The sequence below is a fragment of the Vollenhovia emeryi genome, unplaced genomic scaffold, assembly GCF_000949405.1.
Source record: "Vollenhovia emeryi isolate VEMERY1.0 unplaced genomic scaffold, V.emery_V1.0 DF939136.1, whole genome shotgun sequence".
NCBI lineage: Eukaryota > Metazoa > Arthropoda > Insecta > Hymenoptera > Formicidae > Vollenhovia > Vollenhovia emeryi.
The window spans coordinates 903,986-921,884 of NW_011967230.1; the positions used below are offsets into that span (position 1 = coordinate 903,986).

The window sequence follows — 17,899 nt, forward strand, 5'->3', positions numbered from 1 at the left end:
TGTCATCTTTAATTTGTCTCCGTTAGAAATAATTAAAAGAGATTTCGACCAAAGTCAAATTATTTGCTCCGTTCGATTCGTATCAATCGAAAATTTAATTAGGAAATGTGCCATTTTCGGTCGGGTTGAATCTTGGCAGCCTGATAGTGGCATTTCTTATATACAAATTTTGCATGCTTTTCATCAACGCCAAAAAGTTAAATCGATGATGGATTTAAGTATGTAGATTTACTGTTCCAGCAATCTGTGTGACAATCGGCGCGCAGTTTACGTCGGAACAAGTATACGAGAATTCACACAGAAATATTATCGTCGGGCCACCAAGATTCAGCCTGACCGAGGGTGGCATTTCCTCTAATTAATTGTTAGATTCATATCGGTCCAGTTTCACTTCTTATTGTAGCAATCGAGTTAAAGTCTCAAGGTACTCGCGGGAGCAGGAAGTGCGTACGAGCTAGCAGATCGCACACAAAGGGGCGAAGGGGAGGGACCCCGACCGCTGCTGATCCGGGTAAACTGTGCCACCACGAGCGTTAATAACGTTTCACTTGTTGCGTTTTCTCGGAAAGCTTAATTAATCATTAGATCCCGCCGGCGCGCGGGTGGAAGCGGGGAGGAAACTCCGACGCGCGGTGAGGAGTGCGAAGGGGAGGGGGGGACCGCCCGGCCCGTCGCTGTTGCAATCGGTAGCGCACGATGCGGTCGTGCGTGCGTACGTACGCGAAATCAGAAAAACGCCCTATCTCGACTGTATCCAGACACGCGACGCGCACGAGGGACGGCATGCGCTTCGCGATGCACCGCGCGCCCGTGGCGTTGCGACGTGGCGCGCTCGCCCGCGCGACGCCCAACACGGCCCCGGTATCCGTCCGCTCCGGGACCTCTCGCAGCGAGAGGATCGCGCGGGAGATCGCAGCCGGATTGAGAACGAGCAAGTCTGATTTTTGTCGAGACCCGCGCGCCGTCCGCTCGTTACGCGTCGCTCCTCGGCGATGCGGCTCGCCGTCGAGTCCGCTTTCGATTATCTTATCCGGAGAACCTGCACCGGAAAATCATTTTCCTCGAGTCACCTTTCTATCCGACGCTGGCCAAGTAGCTTATACGTACATTAGATAACATCGACGTTATATTTTGTATAAAATAATTGAACGTAAGAAGACTAGAGATAAATCGTTTACTAAGAAGAAATGATAGCAAGATAAAAACACGTTATTATCTCTCTCCCCTCTTTTTACTATTTTATTTTTCTCTCGTCTTAAATGTTTTTCTGTTCTCTCGCTCGCTCTTTAATCTCTCTATTTTTTTGTATCGTTTGAACGCTTCGGGGTACTTTCCTGGACTCTTGGCACTAGCATAAGATAAAAATTGAAATAGCGGATTATACAATTTTAGCTCTGGATAAAGTAAATTACGTATACATCTCAATCCTCAAAGGGGATAGATGACATTTACATTCATGTATTCCCTCGCAGATGTAAAGCAAAGATATTATCTAGCTCCTTCCGACTTAATTGACATCTTGAATTCTCTGTATCAATTTGCTTCCGTATCAGTCTTTTTCTCCGTACCGCTTCAAGTACGCCAATAGAGATTCCGCACTTATCAGCAACAATGCGATCGCGGATCGCGTTTCACGGCGCAGCTCACAATGCAAATACGCTCTCGCCGAAGCATCGGCGATCGATCTCGCCAACAAGCGCCTACGAAGTACGAACAACTGCGAGCCGTATCCGCGACCCGTTACGACTTCCCCCTATCATGCAGCCCGTCGCGGCGTATCTCGCACTTACAACAAACAATGCCGGTCTTGTACTCAATGGCGTAGGAATGCGAAAAATCGATCGGCAAGAAGCCGTGCCCGCGGCTGGCTTTACAAAACCCGGCCAGAATCCTCCTATTGAAGGCGACCGCGGGACGTCAATCGCGGCCAGATACGCCACCATAAAGTCAAGGGGGACTCAATGGGGAATACCGGAGTCGGTTTTTGCCGCTAGAGCGAAATTATTAGCGCCGCAACGCTTAAACGCGAGCGGCGCATCTTCCACTTCCGCGGATCTCTGGCAATTCCGCGGATCGAAAGTCGGTCAGAGCGATAGCTCGAATTACAAGCGAGCGTAAAGCAACAACAAAAATTGCTGTGATATTGTATCAATATGGACGTGTAATAGTGATTTTACTATACTTTTCTCGTTTGTGAAAGAGTTCATGGAAATGTGCAACGTAGGAAAATTCAGTTGCATTCTTGTGCAACTGTGAGAAATGATAAAAGAATTTGCATGTTATAAAATTGTTTCTCTTGTTATTATGATTCACTTATTGCCTCGTCTAATTAAGGGGATGCTGGAGTGATTCTGCACTTTTGCCACATTTTGCTCCGAGAACTGTCAATTCGTGAAAACGTTTGTGTAATATACAAATTATATGGCTTTTGTGTACAAGCCGACAGTGTTCCACTATTCGGACTAAATCAGAGAATAGCATGGTATCGTTGAAATTAAGTTTAGATGCTGTTCTCTGATTTAGTCCGCGAATAGTGGAACACTTTCGATCTGTACGCTTTATAATTATTTGTGTATTACACAAATGTTTTCATCAACTGACAGCTCTAGATGCAAAAAGTGCAAAAGATGCAGAATCACTCCGGCATCCCTTTAAAACGTAACGCAGTGTTAAAAAGGATATAATTGATGTTTTCTTGCTCACTCTTTAATCTCTCTATCTTTTTTTTATGTTGTTTGCACGCTCCAGGGGACTTTCCTGGACTCTTGGCACTAGCATAAGTTGAAATAGCGGATTATACAATTTTAGCTCTGGAGAATATAAATATATTTGTAAGCGAAATAAAATGGCAGAGCGATTCGACTTGTAGACGACTCGCGTATAGAAATTACTTGAGCGATCTGTTATCATCGTCTTTACGCTCGAAAGAAATGCGCCCTACTGCGCCGCAATCCGACGAAATCAATAGGGATCGTTGCGCGACATTGTTATCGCAATAGCATCATGAAATTATCGTATTATACGGCCGATGAACAAATTCTCATCTAATGGTACGTGCTCAGACGGAACAATTGCGGGTCGTGTGACAGGTTTAACGGTGGCCATATATTAATACAGCTCTCGCCGCGTGGCTGCACATTGTAACTTTTACGCCGGTATTACAAATAAACGGCACTTGCCCCGCAATTACGGCGGATCGTAAAAATTACGCCGGTCCCTGCGCCCGCCGAATAAAAGTTATGTGCCGCTGCGCCTACGTCGCGTAAGTACGATATCTCGAAGTTGGAATTGCGACTCGGCAATCTTAAACTGTTACAAAGACGACGCAACGTTAAGTCCAAATAAAATCGTATGGCACACGCTCGATAAATAGCTTCCAATCGTGCTGTGTGTCTGGCAGACGTCCGGAGAACTCTTTCCCTCGGAGTTCTCTTCGCAATCTTTCTCTAGTTTGTTTTAAAAAAAATTTAGTCGTTTAATTCCCCCGGCATTTTTCTCATCGATAGAATTCTTACGCCTACAATTTAATTCAGCCGGAATTCTAAGAAAACAGAGCTGCAAATAGAGGCAATAATAGAACTATGAATAAACTTGTCATTTAATAAGATCTAAAGATACGTAACTTTCCCTTAAACTAATTAAAATAAAAATAATCGAAATAAAAGCCACTTAAATTTATGAGATAACGTTCGAGCCAAAACGCATACTGAACCAATATCATTAAATATCCTTTAATGAGCTTTCGGTACCTCAAGTCGTCGTCTCTCCATCGAGGTTGCACGTCCCGAGGGTGAAACATTCGCGAGGCTAAATCAATCCGACGTGGCAGAACGAGGAGACGCGGAAGGAGGAAGACGGGCGAACGTAACCGTCGACGTCCGACGTCGCGGGAGGGCCGCAAATTCGGTATCCACGGTGGTCCCTCGAGGGGAGAGAGAGAGAGAGAGAGTTTTCGCCATCGGGCCTCGAAGCGGAGCGGAGCGAAGGCGCGCAGCGGACGCAAAAAGGAATGGCCGTGAAATATGATGCACGATACCGCGCCGGAGCATTGTCTCCGGCACGAGGACCGTACCCTTTGCCGACGAGAAGTCGCCGTGGGACGAGGAGACGAGGACAAAGGGGAACGTATGTGCCGAGTCTCGAATGGCTCCTCTAATGATACTGGAGCACCTCGATCGGCTTAAGGAGGATTTCCACTACTGGGCCACGACGACAGCTCTCTCGGGCTCCATTCTAAGCGCGCACGGCTTAATCCTCCTCCCGATTTCGCCCAAGCTCCCGTTCAAGCGGGGCCGCCCATCGTTAAACGTCACTAGTATTTTACTGTAGTCTAACGGGGAAAATAAACAGCCGCGCCAATGGAGGCAATTAGCAGCGCTCTCGAGAAATTTCTTCGTAGAAATACACTCCGATTCGGATGAAATACGATAAGAGGATAGCGCCTGATATTTTTACCTCGCTGACGTTTTTATTTCACTGAGGACCTTTTATGTGAATTTATAAATAAATCGGGAAAAAAAACAGTTTTTCGTTCGAAAGCGCAGACGGTGATTGAATGACGCGAAAACTCGAAATATAACCGCCTCGTACAAAAACACATAAGGAGCTTGCACTGCTCCACATTTATTTAGAATGAATCACGAAAAATAATGTGACTATGTCGAGATTAGATAGAACTTGCGGATCAATTTAACAAACAGAATGTTGATCTAAAAATAGCGCTATTAACTTCTACTACAACGATAAATTCCCAAAAACGGATTCTCTCTCTCTCTATATATATATATTATATATATATCATATTATAAATCATTGCTAGTGCAGTCAGAGCCTACGTGAGATATTTCCAATACCACTGACGAGGCATTTCCGAAACTATAAACCGAGCTTTACGCACGTAACATGCCTCGCGTGTAGCCGATATCGCACGCGGGTGCACTCGGGGTGAGATGCGTTGCCGATGCAGTTGCCAAGAGGCACTCGGCGCCAGTTTCCGATAACCGAGGTGGCTCCGTATTGCTGCTGCTGTTATTGTTGTCGCGGCAAGCTCTCCTCCCTTCGGTATTTACCTTCCACTTTCGAAGGACCGATTGTCGACCGGAGCCTCGTTATATCGTTCGAGAACATCGCCTGAAGGTGCCTTCCGCGTGCGGAGGACGGTAATGCTTACGGTATATTGATGCCATCGGTATACTGTATTTTTTTCAATATCAAGTTACATCTCGATATATTGATATTCGGTATCATATACGGACTCTCTTTTTGCACCATCAATCGACAAAGGGAGCAATTATGCCAAGTATTCGCAAATACGAATTATATAAATATATTGTCGATCTTGTAAAATCACATTTCCCGCTAATAAGCAAAACAGTGCGGTCATGTTAATAGGCATATTCAATGGGTGCATTCAGTACCACAATCGACTCACTCAGCGGCTTAGTGGCAATAGAATGCGATTAGCTCTTGCTTTTGGATTCGAACCAAAGAATATTGATAATAAAAACATTATTTTTCACAATAAATTTTCTCTAATTAAAACTGCCGGTTGTGTTGGTTAACAATTTTCCTACACTGTTGAAAACATTATTTTATATTTAATCGCTATATAATTATTATGTTATTGAATACCACGTTAGAGTATTTTAATAATCGATCTATGATTCGTGACGCGTAATTGTTTCAGTTGTGGCATTGAATTGTTACATAGATATTTTATTGTTTTTATATTAAATATTTAAGTGCGTGTCTTATCTTAGAATAAATTTTTATTACACAGATAATCAATATTATTTTTCCATATCAAATTGTTCTCTTATTGTATCTACGTGTGGAAATTTCATCTAATTATATCGTTAATTAATTAATTATTTAAAAACTACATTTAATTCAATTTAATTCGATTCGACAAACATCTTTGATTCGCACGTCTCTAGGTAGCGAACCAATAGTAACGATTAAACCGAAGATAATACGTGGATATACTCCATTGTCGACAATTGCAAAATTATCGATCCACTTCCAAGCGAAGCGAGTCCAATTTTGAGGCGAAGGGAACACCGTTAGAAACCAATTTCGTAGAGGTACACGTAAAACATTCAAATGCCTTTCGATCGCGCGATAAAGGCACTATCGGCGGCTTCATATTGTTGCGTCGCATCTGTTTAAATTTACGCCGCCACGCCGCGCAATGTGATATAGCAATTAAAGTAACACGGTCGCTAACTAGTCGTTACTTCGCTCATTATCGAACGTGTATGCGAGATACCGCCGTCTGCCAAAGGTGTTTCGTGACCCCGTTTCAATGCCTCTTATCCGCGTTAACTGTTCGATCAGAGGTTCTTTTCGCTCGTATTTCGAGATCGCCACGCGGGTGTTAGATTAACAACGCGACCGCCATTTAGGTGACGTAACGTCACCGGCGCAACATTGTCGGCTGTGGGACCGTTATTATCCAGATATTCGGAGAACGCGGATATTGGGACGATAATTGCCCATTAAGCTCGTGGCAAGACAGCAAAGATCGTTGGCGATTAAGTAGAAATTAAACGATTCGAATAAAAAAAATATATGAAAATTCGGAAGTGAACGGTTCCATAGAATCACGAGAGTGAAGTTTTAGATTTCGCCAAACGTTAACGTTCAATTTAAAGCTAGAACGTTATTATGTGTACGGCTTCATACAAAGATTTACAACATTATACGCTCAACAACTCAAGATTCATTAATGATATGTAATTTTTAAAAGACCTACACTGGCCAATGTGTTTATTTTTAAAAAACACTACGGCGTTTCGGTACCGGATTTGGACCCTTTTCGAGTAATCTGTTCACACAATTATTAATGATCTCATATCATTTGTTTGGCCAATATTACTTAACAGTAAGATATTAGTAAAAAATGATTGCACTCTTTGGTTGAAGAGTGCAAAGTCGATTGAAGTTGCATCGTTAATTGTCAAACACGCGAATAAAAGTGTCAAGCGACGTGTGTTGGAGTGACAAGAGATCAAATTGAACCAGAGATCACTAATAATTGTGTGAACAGATTACTTGAAAACGGTTCAAGTCCAGGACCGAAACGTTGTAGTGTTTCTTTTTACTAAAAATGTTGGCCAGTGTAGGTTCGTTTAAAAATTCCATATCATTGATTTTAAACTACTGACGATATTAAATCTATTTGTCAAGATTCATTATTCAAAGTTTTATATTATATAATTGTAACTACACAGTTACAATCGATCATTTTTCAATTTAAATTTGTTGAGTTGCGCAACTCGACCATTTAAATTGAAAAATTATCGATTTTAAAAGAAAATAAAAATGCTCCGTCTCTTTAATCCTGACTGATATAATGGAATTTCATTTCTGCGCGTTATTTACAGACAGACAATGTCCGTAAATAAAGATGGACGACATAGTATAAAATAAAATAACAATAAGGAAAATTCGCTCAGCTCTTCGTTAGATCGTTAATATAATTAAAAAGAAAACTCTGCACACCATTTTCGCTCGTCAGAAGTGAAGCGGTTCGCCGAATCAATCTCCTCCTAAGCGAGCGATGCATATCTAAGGAACCTACCATGTCCGTGGGGCGCCGCACGATTTTGCAGACGCGAATTAGACGCGCTGATCGTGAAAATAGATGGGGGTCCGGTATCGACGTGTAATACACACGGTGGCAAAAACGTTCGGAAAACCGGCCGGTCATCCGCGGGCGGCGGGGCGCGGTGGGAAGTAAAATTAGCGCGAATCGCCCGCGGGCGGTATGCCTACCTACATGAAGACGGGCCATCTACGTTGAAGAGTCTTGTTAGCTGCACGCACGACTGCGCGTACGTGTAACTCCACGTGAAACCCAATACACCCAAGTCAAGCCGAGCCGGGTGGCTGACTCGGGTCGAGCGACGGCCGGGGCGAGGGACGAGGGGATACGCCTGGGCTTAGGATCGAGTGGATCAACGCGTGACCACACGTGTGATCTGGGTCAGTTTTTGGGGGCCGGATATGGTCGAGCATGGACAGGACCAGTGATAATGGAGGAGGGAGAAGGGAAACGTCTAAGATTGAGCCGAAGGTTTTCTCGTGCCGCAGAAATAGTAGCCGATCGTGAATTAATTTCAGTCATCGAACTTGGCAGTAGACGTTAAACGAAATATTCAAATTGAACGCGTCTCTTTTTAAGTAGAGTATCAGAAACGTGGAAAAATTACGCAATAACGTAAGAAAAGGAACATTGATTTTAAAATGAAAATGTCGATCGCCCTGTTTAAATCTACGAAATCTGTTATATAACTATTAAATATCTCAAATAATAGTTAAATAAATTTTTTCTTTTCGACAATTCTTTTCGACAATTCTTCTCTTACGCGAGTAAAACTCTAACCGTATTAAAAAGGATAAATTAAAAAACGAGGAACTAAATCCTTGAAATACATTTATAATGAAACTCTAAGATCATGTAGCGTTTAAATTAATAATGTACCTACACGAAATAATACCTGCGCGAAGTTATGAATCGCAGCAGTCTATTGCATCGCGCGAGCGCAACACTCGATTTTTGCACGTCAACAGATTATGCGATCCTATCGAAGGTTTGATCGCAAATGTCAGAAGGCCAAGACGCCTGTTGATAAGGTAAAAAAACGTTAAGCTGGTCGGGGAACGCGGATGTCAAGAGGTCGAACGGATCCAGCAGGGAAGTCGAGACGAGTCCTTCGGAGGAGTCCAAGTCATTCAAGTGACTCACGACGATTTCCTGAGCGAAGTCGGGATTTAGCGATTCAGCTTGGGATCTACAGACTAGATCCTAAGTCATTCGCAAGTCGGATGTATTCAATTTTTTCCAAAACACTTCAGAAGACTTACTTAAATGTCAATAAGCAATTTTCGCGCATTGAAATCATCGACAAGAATCTTATTGATAATATCCTCCCAGTATTTCGTTGACCTATTAGGTTTAACGACACGTTTCTATCTAGAATGTTACGATTTGCATACGTTTGATTAAATAATCCCCGATTTTGTGATCGCTCTCTCTCTCTCTCTTATGCATTGCATTCGTTTCTAGACCTCGAATATTTTGGCGGACTCCTGAGCAGCTCGTGAGAGCACAGCGCTAGCGAAAAAACCTTTAATGGACAAAATGTTTCTGCCCGTGTCACCGTCCGAACTACATATTCATGCGCGTTGTCAGATGAAAGGGATGTCGCGAATCATTCGTTATTCGACATACGTCGCGTGTTCTCGCATCCTCCCACGTTTCTATTAATAACCGCGCGCGTATATGCACGAACACCCTCGTGCACTTTTGCCTTTTACGAATATCGTAAACACCTGAAGAAGCTTACTCGAAAGTCGAGCGCGCGACTTTCACTAACTCTTGCGACATGCTTCTACAAAAAACAAAGTCGGAAAAATAAATTTCGCTCAAGTTACTACTTACGGTTCGCAAAATAATGTGAAGCTTATTCGCAAAACTTCGTAACGAGGAGAACGGACTACGTTGAGTTATATCGCCGTCATGCAATGTAATTTTGAATGTAAACCGAAGGCTTTATTGCAAACAATTTATTATGATATTAAATAATATGCGGTAAAAATTTGCATGTACCGCCGCTTCACTATATGGAACAAACACGTTGCATTTACCGTTTCGGAGAAGTGAAGTAAAGCACTGCGAAGCAAAATATCGCGTGAGAGAGGTTTCAGATTCGTATATCAATTACACAAGGAATTAATTGCGAGCCTCGAAGCAGTATGTTATATTGGCCAGTTTAAAATGTTGCATTAACCGAAACCGCGGGATAAATTCCCCGTTACATTACGTCTTTATCATGCTAATATGATATGATTTATAAACGAATTTCGGAAGTCATATTTTTATAATCGCGCAATATATATATTTCTTATTTTTATTGCTGCATATGTTTCGTCGCAATCAGCATTGAATTATGTTACTGTAAATATTTTTGTAATATTATTTCATATCTGGTCCAAAACATTTCACATTTAATATCTAATATTTCTTTTTTTTTTATTTCGGTATTCTCTCGAAAAATCTAATGTTATGAATTTATGCCCGATAGAAAAATAATATTGAATAGCTGATACTCTCTAAAAGTCAATCAGTGGATTATCACTGAAAACAGTGAATATTCACTGACTCACAGTTATAAGTATGGCAGTGGAATTATTCAGTGAGTTTTCAGTGACAATGCACCGACTGACTTTTAGAGAGTAGTATTCGATTGTCAATCTCAATCGTTGCACTTAACCCGAGTCGAAATTTTGGCCCTAATTTGAACCTTTAATTCTATTATAGTATAGTAGGACCTGAGACAGTAAAAGTGGTCGAACTGCAAGTACAAAATTTACTCCTACTTAAAAACTGATAGTGTCGGAAATTTTTACTTTTGCCAATTTAGCATTAAAGTAGAAGCTAAAGTAAATTTTTAGAATTAAAGATTCAAGGGAGGAGTAAAAAATATAATGTCATCAAAGTAGGTTATCGCTGGCCTATGTAGGTGTATAGGTCAGCTAAGTAGGTATAAATTATTCTTAAAAGTGTCAAACTAGTACCAAAATTTCAACTCGGGAAATGCTGTGATTAATGGTTGTAAAAATATTTTGCAAATATCATCTAATATGCTTTCGAGAGGTAAAAAGATTTATGAGAAAGCGTGCGTTCTGAGAAATACTGAAAAGAAAGTAACATCCCCACCTAACTCGGCGCACAATCAGTGACCAATGCATCACCTTAATATATCATTCCACCACGAAAGGGTTAAGACCCTCAATAATTAACTACGCTGAAGTGTTCCAGTCTCACGCCGCTGGATTATTCATCTCTACGATTGAATTATTAAAAATCGTCCCGGTCGTTGGGCGCGCAAGTCATTGCCGCATGCGTTGCATCATCGTGCATTACTCACGCGTAATTCACGGGCATCATCGCCGCGAACTCCCGGGATCGGCCAAGTCGTCGGCGACTTATTAATATTGGGATCCATCGAATTAAGATTCCTCCGTGCTGGAGGCAGTCACGCATAGATCATCCGATTGCGCTCGACAACAACGAGGCGACCGGCACCGAGACCGAAGTCTCTTACATTCTATTAGGTACTTCTCGTCTCTCGACACGGGACTCGTGGCTGATTAGCGAGCAAGAAAGGAGCTGCTGTGAATCGATAATGATCGACGGAAGCATTTAATGACTTACCGTACGACACAGTCAGTCCATTATATTTCCGCGTTCATTGTGCGAGACGATGGAGAATTTAATTCAAAATATATCTAATAATCGATTTACACCTCGGTGCAAAGACGATAATTAAAATTGATTAGCTCGGTAAAATTAAAAGCAGCGCGGAGGGAAACGGTTCGAATTGACAAAACGACATTTACGCTTTATACGCGAACGATAACCAATACTGAAATATCTAAAATATATCCGCGCAAAATTGTACTGCTCTATTACAACGAATTGTAAAATGATAAAATTTTAATATTAATACAAATAACGAGAGAGAGAAATGCAAACATATGCGGTTAAATATTCACATCGCTTTTATCGGAGATAAAATAAAACGCCATGCATATATGTATAAGCAGTTTTCATTTCTGGTTTAATTCATTTTTGTGATTGTGATATCAAATTACAATTGCTAGACTATCAATACAAATACTAATTTGAATAAAACCGTATAGAGTTGTACATTTGATATCACAAGTAATTGCAGTAAAATATAATTTATATTATCGTTTATACTAATTGCTTGACAATAAATGGCCAACGCGAGTGAATACCAGAAAGAGCTCGTCACCCGCCCTGCTTCCATTGCACGGCTTGCAATAAAGCTCGGATTCAATCCGCCAGTTAATACTACAGAGGCAAAGCCATAAAAAAAATGTTTGATATTTCCCAAGGAAAAGTTCGTCGATGCTGTTTTCAATTTTAGAAATATGCGACGCGACATTTCGTCATAAAGCAGCCGAAATGCGCTTTGTGTACGTCGAAGATAATTAAATCCACTGCTGCGCACATGTCGTGCCGCACAAAGGCGTGTGTCACAGAATATTTCTCGCATTACGAATCTTTCAAATTATTTCCATCGTTAGTTCAGGCTTTTTAGAAATCACTAAATAATTGTACGGTGTGGTATTACTACTATATATAACATTTCATCAGTGTTGCACACAAAACTTCTTTTTTAATAGAAAATATGTAAATATAAAATAATGTAAAGTAACGCAAAAATACTGTGATCACATATACTGCAAAGTTTTACGTCTTCTGAAATTTAATAAACGTTTAACATCTCGAGTCGAAATTTTGGCCCTATGTTGAACATTTAATTCTATTATAAAAGTAGGACCTAAGACAGTATAAGAGGTCGAACTGCAAGTACAAAATTTACTCCTACTTAAAAACTGATAGTGTCGGAGATTTCTACTTTTGCCAATTTAGCATTAAAGTGGGTCCTTTTAAGTAGGAACTAAAGTAAATGTTTAGAATTAAAGATTCAAGGGGGAAGTAAAAAATATGTCATCAAAGTAGGTTATTGGTAGTCTATGTAGGTCAGCTAAGTATAGATCAGCTAAGTAGGTGTAAATTAGCCTTAAATGTGTCAAAATAGAACCGAAATTTCGTCTGGGGATATTGTGTGTTTACCGGGTAAGATGCAATGTAGTTAGACTTTTCTAACTCGCAAAGATAACGCGAGAAACTCTATTACTTTCGAGTACTTGGTCGTCGCGCGATAAAAGAAATCGAGACGTCCAATAACAGTAGCGCAAAGAAGAAGACGGGGCGGTTCGCTATTATAATTTCACCGCGCCGACGGTGACGATTAAAGCATGCGGTAATCGGCACGATCGCCGCGATTAATCTCCCGCGGAGCAGATGCGGGAAAGGCGGCGCGGTACGATCGCGAGTGCACCTTCCGTGCATCCAGTAGCAGAGAGAGAGAGAGAGAGAGAAAGAGAGAGAGAAAGAGAGATACCGCCGACCTTCCCGGCTTTCGCCTCCTCTTCCCTCTTCGGCATCTCCACGCTCGTCCGGCGCATTATACGGCCCGGATCGGGGCCGCGCGTACCGAGTGACGTGAAATTATAATTCCGTAAAATTAACGTTGCATATGTTAATTATTAAGAACCGGTCCGTGGCTCTCGCGGCCGCCTTCAAGGTTCCCGGTTCCGTCAACGGGACGTGTGTGCACGGTACATGGGTGCGCTCTCGCACGCGAGACGCGATGCACGACGATCCTTGCGCGCCGGGGTGGCGTACGGCTTCGCCCGACCCGCCGATGGTGACGCCCGTGAAATCCAGCAATTCCTCCTGGAACGAGGATTCCGAGTCGGGGGAATAACAAAAAGAATCTCTCGCGAGTTTTCCTCCCGAGCGACCTTTCGTTCTCCAGCCGGGCGATTTATCGGCAGCTAAAACTGACTTCGAGCCCGCAACCGGGCTCCGCGTTTCGTCACTCCGTGCGGCGGCTCTCACGATGGAGAACGTTAGGAAAAAGACGAGTGATTTATCGCGCGAGTGTTTTATCACGACGAGAGGTCGTATGAACAAGTCGATTGTCCCGCTTCCGTGATATCGAGAGCTTTCTTATGCGCGCGGCTGCGTCGCGCGTGCAAAATGAGGGAGCGCGAGGAGGCGGCGCGGGACGAAGCCTATCGATCGTCGCACCGTTGCGTTTTCACGTCCGTGCGAATCAAACTGACCGCCCGGAAATCGAGTGATGCGCGCGGCGTGGCATCGCCTCGGCGGGGTGGAGACCGGAGGATGCATTAGGCCGCGGCTGTGTGCCGCGGGCAAACAAATCCGCAGGGTACACGGGCGGGCACAGTATGTACAAAGCCGGTGTTGTCCGTCGTGTCAATAACGGCCGACGAGAGAAGAAAACACGCGCGTTTGGTCGGCAAACGCGCGCCGTTTTAAAGCGAGGGATCGCGATTTACGGCGCGCCGATCTCTTTGCGGGAACAAAAGCTAAAAGGGGCGGGAGGAGAAAGGGGGCTGCGTTCCCGGGGCGGAAAATCGCTTCGACGTGCGCTCGAAGGGCCCTCCTCGCCGCGAGTAATAGCGCGAGGAAAATGGGAATGCGCGCGCGTCCGGCGGGAAGTCGAGCGAGTCTGCCGAGGAAATCGGCGTTTCGCGTTGAATCTATTAAGGCCCTGCGAGAGCCTCTCGTACGAGCTTCGACACTTAAACTCTCCCTCTCTTCGGCTCAACAACGGCGCCCTGTTACAATGCGCCGGTATGCGTTCGGCGTAGAGACGCGCGCATTACAATATCAAAACCGGGAAAAAATCCGCCGTCGAGTGGCGAAGAATGTACTCAGACCTCTTCCACGAGAGATGAAAAATTCCTCCCCCGCGATTTACACGCCTCGAGTTCGCAATACGCGATTCTTGACAGGGTTAAGATATATTTCAGCTAAGAAATCCGACACTACGGATAAAAGTTACCTTGGACATTTTTTTTAATAAATAACTTCCGTAAATAGTTTTGCAATATATTTTCACCCGTGGGTTCCGTCCGTTTTGAAAGATAAATAAATTTTGAATACAAAATAGCATCCTTTTCATTTACGGTTTTTGCTTGGAAAATTTAGGTCGACTTGCTCAGTTGTTTAACGTTCAAAGTTGAGACATGGCACAAAGTAGTCTCTTATGGACTTCTTGCAGAATGTATCGGTTGAAACTTCCGTGGAAGGTAACGCAAAAGTTAAAATAAAATTTCAAGGAACGAAGACGTTGCATAACTTGGCGTTTAATAGTAGCTTTAGCTTCTTCAGAAATGAGCCACCGACGACAACGGTCACGGTCAGATATGCTCGCACTTCGCTAATAGCTAATTAGTTAAGCTCTACAGACAACGAGAGAGAAGCACGGATTCCTGGAAGCGATAAAAATAGAATGCGCCTGAACCTCAGAAAAATACTCCAACTGACTTAAGTCTTCGAATTGAATTCGCGGAAATTTCTTTCGTGGAAAAATCAAGTTTTATCTGCAACACCTTTCTTTCTTCGAATAAAATGGAAATGTTCGGCGAAAGGGAAAAACACGAGATGGAGAGGCCGATGCTGAATGCGGGGCTCGTTGCTATACGTGCATTCCTCGAATGCTACGCGTTGTTCCCGTTTGAAGTATCGGAAATCTTTTAACGAGCGATTGACAATTATATTTTATTCGAAGGAAAGCTCTTGAAAGGATAAAAGCTGGAGCGAAGAATAGGAAGATTATAAATTTCTAAAAGTGCAGTATCCAAAGTTTCAGAGATACTTTCAATTCAAAGGCAAAATTCCCTGTCGCAAGCGAGTTATGAAAAATTCGCGAAATTAAAACCCTTAGAATACACACCCTCAGAAAGGATTTCTGTTACCGAAACGAAAAATATTCTTGATGCATTTATATTTCTACAATTTCATTTAGTATAAAAGTAAGACAGTATCAAAATAAAATCGGTAATTCTTATTCTCCTCCATCGAATTAAAAAAGATTGACTTACTATATTGAGACAAGAGTAACTTTTCGTTAAGACCACGGCTAGACTAGTGAGGGAAAAGTGGGAAGCAAGGAAACACGTAACCGAGTACTACGATCTTAACTAAAATTATCTCTATAATACGAGCAAATACTTGGTAAAATAAGAAAAATATATTTTGTGGAAATCTAACAGCTCGTTAAGATTTAACAACGTTACATATTTTTAAACGTGCACATAAGAAAATGGTTTGCAATTAGATGAGATTATTTGTAATCAGATGAAATCGTATGAAATCAAATGAAATCGTGTAATCGGTGGGACAAGCATTTCAGCTAGTGGTCACCATAGAACTTATACACATGGAAGGGGAAAAGGAGCCGCACAAGTGTGTCCAAGAAGTGAGACAAGGAATCTATCTTCTATCTCGTTTATCTATCTGTCTTTTTATCATTCTGTCACGTTCTATGACTTTTCCTCGAACTGCGCACGAGTGGCCAAAGCGAGATTGTATTTGTAGATTGTGTACGTATATTGTGCATTTTCGCGTGTGCACGATTTAACACAAGCGACCAAAGTCATCCTCTATCTATCCTTGTCACACAGATGTTGGACACAGTTTCAGCTCACGGACAGTATATGCTATTCCCCTTCCATGTCTATAAGTTCTATGGTGGTTACCCCCTTGGAATAGACAATGGTCCGTGCAACGAAAAGAACGGCAGGCTCGAAAATAAGAGCGGTGGTTCCGCGACGAACGACGCGAGATCGAAATCGAACAGAGTCACGATAAGACCCGCGCTTCCGTCGTTGCGGCGGACAGGAACAAACGGTATACGTGAGCTTACCGGTATATACGTGCCTCGCGGTTCGTTAAACGCGGCTACCACCGGCCGAAACAATGGCTTGTACGCGATACGTGGGTCGTGTGTTCGATCCGACGAAGGGGGGCCCTGATGCGAGAGCGGCATAGCAAACGTAGGGACGGGCCGAGACGTCGCGTCGTCGTCGTCGTCGTCGTCGTCGTCATCTTCTTACGCCGTCGGCGCCGTCGCGTATGTATAATAACTTCCGCTCGCGGTTAATTGTTTCCTGCCGACGAAATAATTAAATCTGTCCGCGGGACGATCGGTGCGTGATGTTAACAGTGGAGAGACGCGATTTCCCGTCGTGGAATAACCAGAACGGGGAGGTACGCTCGTACGGGTTTTATTGTTACGGGGCAAACTCGAAACGAGTCAATACACGTTAGCGATTCTTTCGGCGAGCGAAACGCGAGTGCAAAATAAAAAGCATGTAAAATGGAAATACACCGTCTATCTTTTATCAGAGAGATATGAAAATGTCAACCGTACAAACTTGTCGGGACAATTGATAATAAAAGATTATTTAACGCCCGCATATAAATGTCTTTGTAAATGTGCGCGTGCGAAGAAACGGAACGTCCGACGTTAAATTAGCAACGCACAATAAATACGGGAGAGACGCCGGGAATGCCGAGGGGGGGAATATCGGAAAGGCGTTGCCTTTCAGGAAATCGCCCGGCAAGAGACATCTGCGCTGGCCCGGAAGGATCGATTCGCTGTTAGCCGCAGGATTCGATGTAATTGCGCGCCGGGTTGAGAAGTCAAACGCGCGCGCTCGCGCGTAAACGTTTAAACGGCGATTATGCGTATACTTTGTCGGGGGAAGATCGACAAGCTCGGCCCCGCAGCCACGAGGCCGGTGTGGCGAACATCGTTTAACGACCGTAAATTTCCACCACTCCCGTCTCTCTGTGGACTCCCCGGGTCTACGCGCGCCGTCGGCTACGAGTGTCACGTACGGGGGACGCCGACGCGGGATAATACGTCGGGAGGCGTGAAAAACTGCGCGTGGATCGTGCCCGCACGCGTGCGTAATCGTGCGCGTGATCGGTTCGCTGATTAAACGCGCGCGAGTCGAGATAACGAGACCGCAGACTTCTATATACTACGAGACTGCTGCTACCTTCGAGATGAAAAGTGAGGCAAGAGTTCCGCCATGTCTTGTTAGGTAAATAAAGTAGCGTGTGTGTGTGTGTGTGTGTGTGTGTGTGTGTGTGTGTGTGTGTGTGTGTGTGTGTGTGTGTGTGTGTGTGTGTGTGTGTGTGTGTGTGTGTGTGTGTGTGTGTGTGTGTGTGTGTGTGTGTGTGTGTGTGTGTGTGTGTGTGTGTGTGTGTGTGTGTGTGTGTGTGTGTGTGTGTGTGTGTGTGTGTGTGTGTGTGTGTGTGTGTGTGTGTGTGTGTGTGTGTGTGTGTGTGTGTGTGTGTGTGTGTGTGTGTGTGTGTGTGTGTGTGTGTGTGTGTGTGTGTGTGTGTGTGTGTGTGTGTGTGTGTGTGTGTGTGTGTGTGTGTGTGTGTGTGTGTGTGTGTGTGTGTGTGTGT

At 43.5% G+C, this 17,899-nt stretch overlaps 1 protein-coding gene across 2 annotated transcripts in view; it reads right to left on the reverse strand.

The window, feature by feature from the left end:
- The window catches only part of LOC105567566 (thrombospondin type-1 domain-containing protein 4-like), a 104,674-nt gene that overhangs the window by 30,727 nt on the left and 56,048 nt on the right, over positions 1-17,899 (reverse strand). The window lies entirely within an intron of this gene.